This window comes from Marmota flaviventris, chromosome 18 (assembly GCF_047511675.1).
Source record: "Marmota flaviventris isolate mMarFla1 chromosome 18, mMarFla1.hap1, whole genome shotgun sequence".
In the NCBI taxonomy this organism is placed as follows: domain Eukaryota; kingdom Metazoa; phylum Chordata; class Mammalia; order Rodentia; family Sciuridae; genus Marmota; species Marmota flaviventris.
The window spans coordinates 34,050,676-34,058,498 of NC_092515.1; the positions used below are offsets into that span (position 1 = coordinate 34,050,676).

Genomic DNA, 7,823 nt, shown 5'->3' on the forward strand with positions numbered 1-7,823 from the left:
CCAAAATCCATAATGAACAAAACGTCAAAATTTTGCATGATGACAAACTCAGCATCACCGATTCTTCCCTTTGCCTCAGGTTCCAATAGAGCTGAGCAATGCCATGTTATAGATCCTTTATTTAAAATTTCGATGGCTTATTATTATTATTATTATTTTGCTTTATTTTCTTGCAGTCCTGGGGATGAAACTCAGGAAACGTCTACCACTGTGCCTCATTCCCAGTCCTTTTTATGTGATTTTTTTTTAGACAGGTTTTTGCTAAGTTGCCCAGGTCGGCCTCAAACTTGCAATCCTTCTGCCTCTACCCCACCTCCCAGAAGCCGGGATGACAGGCACGTGCCCCCACACCTGGCTGCACTAACCTTGATTTTTAATGCTGGTCGCTGAGTTTGTGGGCACACCCCCTAGTGTTATCTATTACTCCCCTCAACCCAGTCCTGGTCCTGGCTGTGAAGGACAGAGTAACCCTTGTGCCAGGGGGTTCATGGGGAAGGGCAGATGCCTGGGTGATACCAACTCTTGCAGGATACTATTGGGGCTCAGAAAAGGAGACCCCCAAAGTGTAGTCTTTGGCATGCTGAGTGCAGAACTGGAGCAGCAGCCTGAAGTTCTCTGTGACAACTCCACCTCACCCCTACCCTCACCTTGGGATCCTCTTTTTCTCCAGAAGTGCAGGGAGGGGCTTCCTCTGAGGTTTTCCTTGTCTTACTTAGGGAAGTTCCTAAGGAAGGAGTGCCATTGGTGTTTGTCATGGACCCTCTCCCTGGAATCTACATTAGCCAGAGATTAACCAACACAAGAAGAGACAGAAAGTCAAGCGCCACTCTCAGAGTCCAGGTGAACTTTGTTCCAGGTAATGGTTCACTCTTTCAGTCCCTTTATCTCCTCTAAAAATCATTTACTTTTCCTTTTAATTCCCTATAGTTCCCACTTCTCTCTTCCTTTACTACACGGTATTGAAGTTTTAACCATCGGGCCCTTTGTATTAGTCAATTTTCTGCTACTGTAATAAAATACCTGATTCTGACAATGTTACAAAGAAAAAGACTTAGCTCACAGTTCTAGCGGTTCAAGGGCATGGTGCCAGCATCGGCTGTGCTCCGGTGAGGACCTCATGGTCAATGACATTATGGTGAAGCACGTGGGAAGAGGAGAGATCACACCATGAGACAGGAAGTTAGAGGCCTGGGGGAGCCAGGCTTGCTCTTTATAACAACCTCTTCCCTCTAAATATACCTCTTAAAGATGTCACCAGCTCCCACAATGTCACACTGGGGACCAGGCTTCCAACACATGAAACTTGGAAGACACACTGAAACTGTACCCAAACCATAGCACCTTTCTTCGAATTTCATACTTCATGCGACTCTTGTGCATGTACACAATTAATAAATGTGTATGCTTTTCTCCCGTTAACCCGTTTTTTGGTTCATTTCTGCAGATTCAATTATCAAACCTTTGGAGGGTGGAAGGGAGGACCTGCTTACCTCTCTAATACCTCCAGAGCCTCTGGATCACCACTGACAAAACCCTCCTGCCCGTTAGTGCCCCCGAGTGGGGGCGAGTCTCGTGTTCACACATCACTGTAGGCTGTGAGGCTGAGGCCTCCTTGGGACTCTGGTCCCAGATGGTGGGCACAGAGCCAGGGGGCCCAGTGGTCCAAGAGGGAAGTATTTGGGGAGCGGTGGGCTGATTTGATTTTGTCTCAATGGGAACTTTCTTTGGATCTCTTTCCTTGACTTCGCTGCACATTTCAAAACAACATTCTTTTATGAACAAGCACCCGGACATCAAATACTTCCACACCCTGTGCTAGAAGTGCTCCAGGCCATGTTGTTCTTTTTCTTTTAAAGAGTTCCATGTAAAATCAGATGTTAACTCTCTGAATAACCCGAGTGGAAAGGTTTTTTTTTTTTCCTCTTTAATAACAGCAATGACAGTCAGAACAGGTGGAAAGAATATGTGCCCTTACAGAACAGCATACAGCAGTTAAGAAGAAAAATACCAAGTCGTTACATATGTAACAAAGTGCTCTTATTTATTGACGGTGAGAAAAATGAATAACAAAGCTTTGAGGGAAAGCGTGGTCGGGAAACATCAGCACAAAGAATGATTTATTTCTTTGAACGGGGCCTGTTACTTGTGTAAATGGATTTTGTTTTGTATCTTGGTCAACACCAACTTCTCCCAGTATGGAGCTGGATGGGATCTTGGAAGTCGACTGGTTGAATGGCACAGTACCACCTCGGCCATGTCTACACTTTCTTCATGATATTGTGATTGGAAAACGAGACTAAGAAGGAAACGCAATTAAGCTGGGATCACACAGTTGGCTGGTGATGGAAATGGACATTTCTTTTTCTTTTCCTTTTTTTTTTTTTTTGGTACTGGGGATTAAACCCAGGGGCGCTAACCACTTGAGCCACATCCCCAGCCCTTTTTGTTTTTTTGAGACAGAGGCTCCCTAAATTGCTTAGGGCCTCACTAAGTAGCTGAGGCTGGACTTCAACTTGTGATCCTCCTGCATCAGCCTCCCAGGTCTCTGGGATCATAGATGTACGCCATTGTGTCCCGCCTGATCATTTCTCCAAGTGATTCCAGGCCTAGATTTCCAGTTTTTGTTTCTTTCCTTTAATTTTTCCCTAAAGTACTGTATGAAGGAACAGCTTTATTAATTGCTATTGACTAGAGTGCAGGTGGCTTTGATAGTCACTCATAAAACCCCCAGGAGCATTCAAATACTTGTTTCCTTCCAAAGATCGTCTTGCCTAGTAAGTGTTGCATTGCGATTTCAAACACTTGAACTTCACACAGAGGGCTGGAAGGAGCCTCGGGAACCTTAATTGTTGCTGGTGGTGATCAAAGTGAATGTTAAGTTCTGCCTACTGCTGCAGGGCAAGATAAAGTCGATCATCTTTGATGATCTCTCTGCCTGCAGCCCTGGGCTTGATAGAGCTCCAAACATGTTTGTCTTGAACATTGTTGAACCTGGAAAAATTCACACTGAGCAACTGCTTCTTGTTGCAGGAACATACATTCTTCTCTTGGTAAAATAGCAAGCAGAGGAGGAAAAGTCCCCACCTGCATTCTTACAGAATTGTCCCAGGCTCTGAGAGCCAGCCGTCAGCTCCCGCCAGGCCGCTCAGCACAGTGGCCTGATGCCTTCTCCCCAGACACGGTTTATTTGGTACCTGAGGTTTTGGGCTGGTTCCTTTCTTACCTTTTGTTGTGATGGTGGCTGTTAATCTGTTTTGTTTGAAGAACTTTTATTTCACATGTATTCATGTTAGAATCAGAAAACACAGATAAAGGGAAAAAAGTAGCGACCTACTAGCACTTTGGTGTGTGTGTGTGTGTGTGTATATACATATACTTATTTATATATATATTTTGGGATTGAACCCAGGGGTGCCTGGCATTGAACCCAGGAGTGCTCTACCACTGAACTACATCTCCAGCACTTTATACTTATATTTTGAGACAGGATCTCCCTAGGTTGCTGAGGCTGGCCTCAAACTTATGATCCTCCTGCCTTAGCCTTCCAAGTTGCTGGAATTACAGGCATGTGCCAAAAAATTTAGGTCATTTTTAGACTACTTATAATACCTAATGCAATGTAAATTAAATGTTAATAATTGTTATAATGTGTTATTTAGGGAATAATGGAAGGGGGGAAAGTCTACACATTCAGTACAGACACAATTTTTTTTTTTTCTGAATATTTGTGATCCATAGCTGGTTGAATCCTCTGGTGAGGAACCCGTGGATACAGACTATAAAGATGGCTGTTTGAAAGCTGGAAATAATCCCACTTCCAGAAGATGGCTGAAAACAATTCTTTGGATGATCATAGACAGAACATGAAGAGTGGAAGAAAATTCACTAGATGGGTCCCTGACTCTTGTATCCTGAAACTTTTGTTTTTGTATTGAAAAGAATTAAAACGAGAATCCAGCCCAGGGAAGAGTCGCTGTCAATCTTGGCAGGTTCTAAAACAAGGACACAGTGTGTGAGAAGAACAATCAGCCAGGCCTAGTGGCAACATGCACGTTAAACAAATACAAAAAATCAGTAATTTTCAGAGGAATATAATGAATCCAGGATCTGCTACAACATAGCATTCATAAAATCAGGGATAGTATCCAAAACTGCTAGACACAGAAAGACAGAGGAAAATATGCTCTGGACTCAAGAGAGATGGTAACAAGTGGAGACTAATACCCAAATTACCCAATGTTGGAATTGGCAGACAGGATTTCAAAGCAGCTGAATAATGTAAAGAAAATGTTTCCATAATGAAGAAGCTAACAGGAAATCTCAGCAGAGAGATGAAATCCTAAAATGAACAAAGAAAACGTTTTAGAACCCCAAAGTAAAGTGTCTGCAATTAAAAATGTACAGCTAATAGTAGGAGGGAAAACCATTTAGGGTAGAGGAAAGGAACTGGGGGAGGAGAAAAGAAGAGTAAGGGCAGGTATTGGGGAATAGACTGACTAAATTTCGTCACCTGCATGTATGATTACGCCACAATAAAACCCACTGCTCTGTACAATTAATATGCATCAACAAGAAGATGCCAAGAAAGAAATTGTTTTGAATGAACCACTTGGATGGGAGGAAAACATTGTCAGAGATTTTTAAAGAATGCACAGCTGAGGGCTGGGGTTGTGGCTCAGCAGTAGAAAGCTCGCCTCACATGCGTGAGGCACTGGGTTCGATCCTTAGCCCCACATAAAAATATAGAGATATTGTGTCCACTTACAACTAAAAAAATAAACGTTAAAAAAAATGCACAGCTGAGAGTAGATAACAGAAGAGTAAGTGAAATCAAACATGCATCAATAGACACTGTCTAATCTCAGGAACACAGAGATGAAAAGATTTTAAAAAATGAACAGAGAATGAATGATGCGTGGGAAAATATGAAAAGATCTAATAGGCATGTAATTGGAATTCTGAAGAGAAGAGAGATGAGAACGAAGCCAGACAAAAATACTTGAAGAAACCAAAAAAAAAAAAAAAAAAAAAAAAAAAAGAAGTACAGAATCAATTATATCAATCAAATCTAGGCATGTGATAGTCAAACTGCTGAAAGCCAACCACAAAGAGAAAATCTTGAGTAGGTGAAACAAAATGTCACATTACATATGGGGGGGGACAATGGTTCAAATGACCTTATCACTAGAAAAGATGGACGTGAGACAATGGAATCACACCTTTAAAATGTGGAGAGAGAAGAAAGGCAACTCACAATTCTGTATCCAGCAAAAATATCCTTCAAGAGTAGGGCAAAATGAAAGCATTTTCTACAACGAAAATGCAAGAGAATTTGTCACCAGCGGGCCTGGACAACGATGAACACTAGAGGGCGTTCTTGAGGCTGAAGGGAGACAATACTAGATCAGACTACCTTGACACCTGCCATTAATAATGTACAAACATCTCCTTGATGGGTCCGCTGGTCCCATGATAGAGGTTAATGAAAGGTGAGGTAAGCTTTAGGGCTACTCACCAAAATAGTTCTGGTTTTCTTCTGTAAGCGAATGGCTGCTCTGCCGACTCCACTTGCTGGGGTCGTGTGGGGCAGTGTGACTTGCTTTAAAATGGGGCAGAAATTATTAGAGGGTGAGATTTGCCTTGGGTCCTTTCCTTTGGCCTTAGCCTTCACTGTTATTAATCCAGGGTCTCTGGAGATACAGAGCCTACATATACAGACCCTTCCTCTAGTTTATGCTTGCTTGGGGGTTTCTCAAGTGCCTGCAGATTTTAGTTTCTGATATTTATTCCAGGAGGTTGTAGCTATTATTCTGCCATTACTGGAAGCAATTGCCTCTTTTAATCTTATTATTTTATTTTAAAAATTTTATTATTAGTTGTTAATGAACCTTTATTTTATTTACTTATATATATGTGGTGCTGAGAATTGAACCCAGTGCCTCACACAGGCTAGGCAAGCACCCTACCACTGAGCCACAACCCCAGCCCTCTTTTTATTTTTTAAGATTATAAAATTGGGGGCTGGGGTTGTGGCTCAGTGGTACAGCGCTCGCCTGGCATGCGTGAGGCACAGGGTTCCATCCTTAGCATGACACAAAAATAAAATAAAGATATTGTGTCCACTTATAACTGAAAAAAATAAGAAAAATTATAAAACTTGATACATAGTTGCAGCTTTTTTACCTTCTATTTTACAGAGGTTTTGGTTCTAGGGATTGAACCCTGGGGTGCTTTACCACTGAGCCACATCCCCAGCCCTTTTTATTATTTATTTTTTTAAGTTTTGAGACAGGGTCTCAGTAGGTTGCTGAGGCTGGTTTTGAACTTGTGATCCTGCTGCCTCAGGATTCCTGGCTTACAGAGCTCTTCCTCCTGTCTACAGTGCTCCCTGTGTTCCTGTAGGACACCCGTCCTGCAGTGTTCTCTCAATTCTTCCACCCTGAAGGGGAGTCCGTCCTAGAGAAGCTCTTGGTGATCTTCCAGTGGATCTCCCGTCTGCTCCGGAGCCCTCTTCTGTGAGGTCAGAGCGCTGCCAAGGCCACGTGAGCTGGCTGAAGTCTCCTGCCTGAGCCCACAGTCTCCAGGCCGCTCTTCCCCCCTGTTCATCTTGTCTAAGCAGTTGCCTGACTTCCAAAGTCATTTCCCCTCTAGAATACCTGGGTCTAATGTGACAGTGACCCTGAAGGCTTAGCACCTTCTGACTGTGAAAACAAAAAATGAAAAATGTAATAAAGGCATGACATTTTAAAGGTGTGGGTGGTGTTGGACCCACCTAGTCCAGTCTTTTCATATCCATGTTGAGGGTCCAGATCCAGGGTATTTGGACTAATGGTGGCTGTCTGCTCACTGAGAAGCAGAAGCAGTGGCGCTCCACTGTGGACTCAGTGGTCTCAAATTCATTTTATAGAGTTTGAGCTATATTTTTCTACTGTCATCCAAAAGTCTTATGTGAAAGACCCTCTTAACATCCAAACATTCACCTATGTAGTAGTTAAGGACATCATGGTTGCTCCCAAGTATTGACAGTTATATACAATGTTGCATAAACACTTTGTGTAGTTTTTGTGTGTGGGTGTAAGTTCTCAATTTCTTTGGGTAAATACTAAGAGTGCAATTGCTGGATCACATGGTAAGAGAATGTTTAGATTTGTAAGAAACTGCAAACTGATTTCCAATGTGGCTGTACCATTTTGCATTCCCACCAGCAATGAATCAGAGTCTACCACCTTACCAGCATTTGGCGTTGTCAGGGTTTTGCATTTTGTCTGTTCTGATGGGTGTGTAGAAATAACATTGTTTTTGTGGTTCACTGGTGCTGGGGATCAAACCCGGGGCCTCAAGCATGCTAGGCAAGCTCTCTTCCACGGAGCTATAACCTCAGCCAACCTCAGATTTGTTTTAATTTGCAATTCCCTCATGGCAGAGGATTGTTCAGCATCTTTTCATATGCTTATTCGCCATCTGTATATCTTCTTTGCTGAGGTGTCTGCTTAGGATTTTTTTTTGTTTTTTACTTATTTTAAAATCATGTTGCTCATTTTCTCTCTCTCTCTCTCTCTCTCTCTCTCTCTGTGTGTGTGTGTGTGTGTGTGTGTGTGTTTGGATAATAAGTCCTTTACCAGATTTCTCTCTTGCAAATATTTTCTCCCAATCTGTGGCCTGTCTTCTTATTCTCTTGACACTGTCCTTCACAGAGGAGAAGCCTTTAATTTTAATGAAGTCCAGCTTATTATTTCTTTCATGAATCCTGGCTTTGGTGTTGTGCAGTTGGTTTTAATAACAAAAACAATGACAATAACAAGACTGAACCAAAGTGGGATGTT

General features: G+C 42.4%; 1 long non-coding RNA gene across 1 annotated transcript; it reads left to right on the forward strand.

Moving 5' to 3' along the window:
- Nucleotides 1–722: 722 nt before the first annotated feature.
- LOC117794737 (uncharacterized) lies at nt 723–6,752 on the forward strand. Its single transcript, XR_004618601.2, has 2 exons — nt 723–856; nt 6,383–6,752. It is a non-coding gene; the product is annotated as an uncharacterized lncRNA (long non-coding RNA).
- Nucleotides 6,753–7,823: the final 1,071 nt, after the last annotated feature.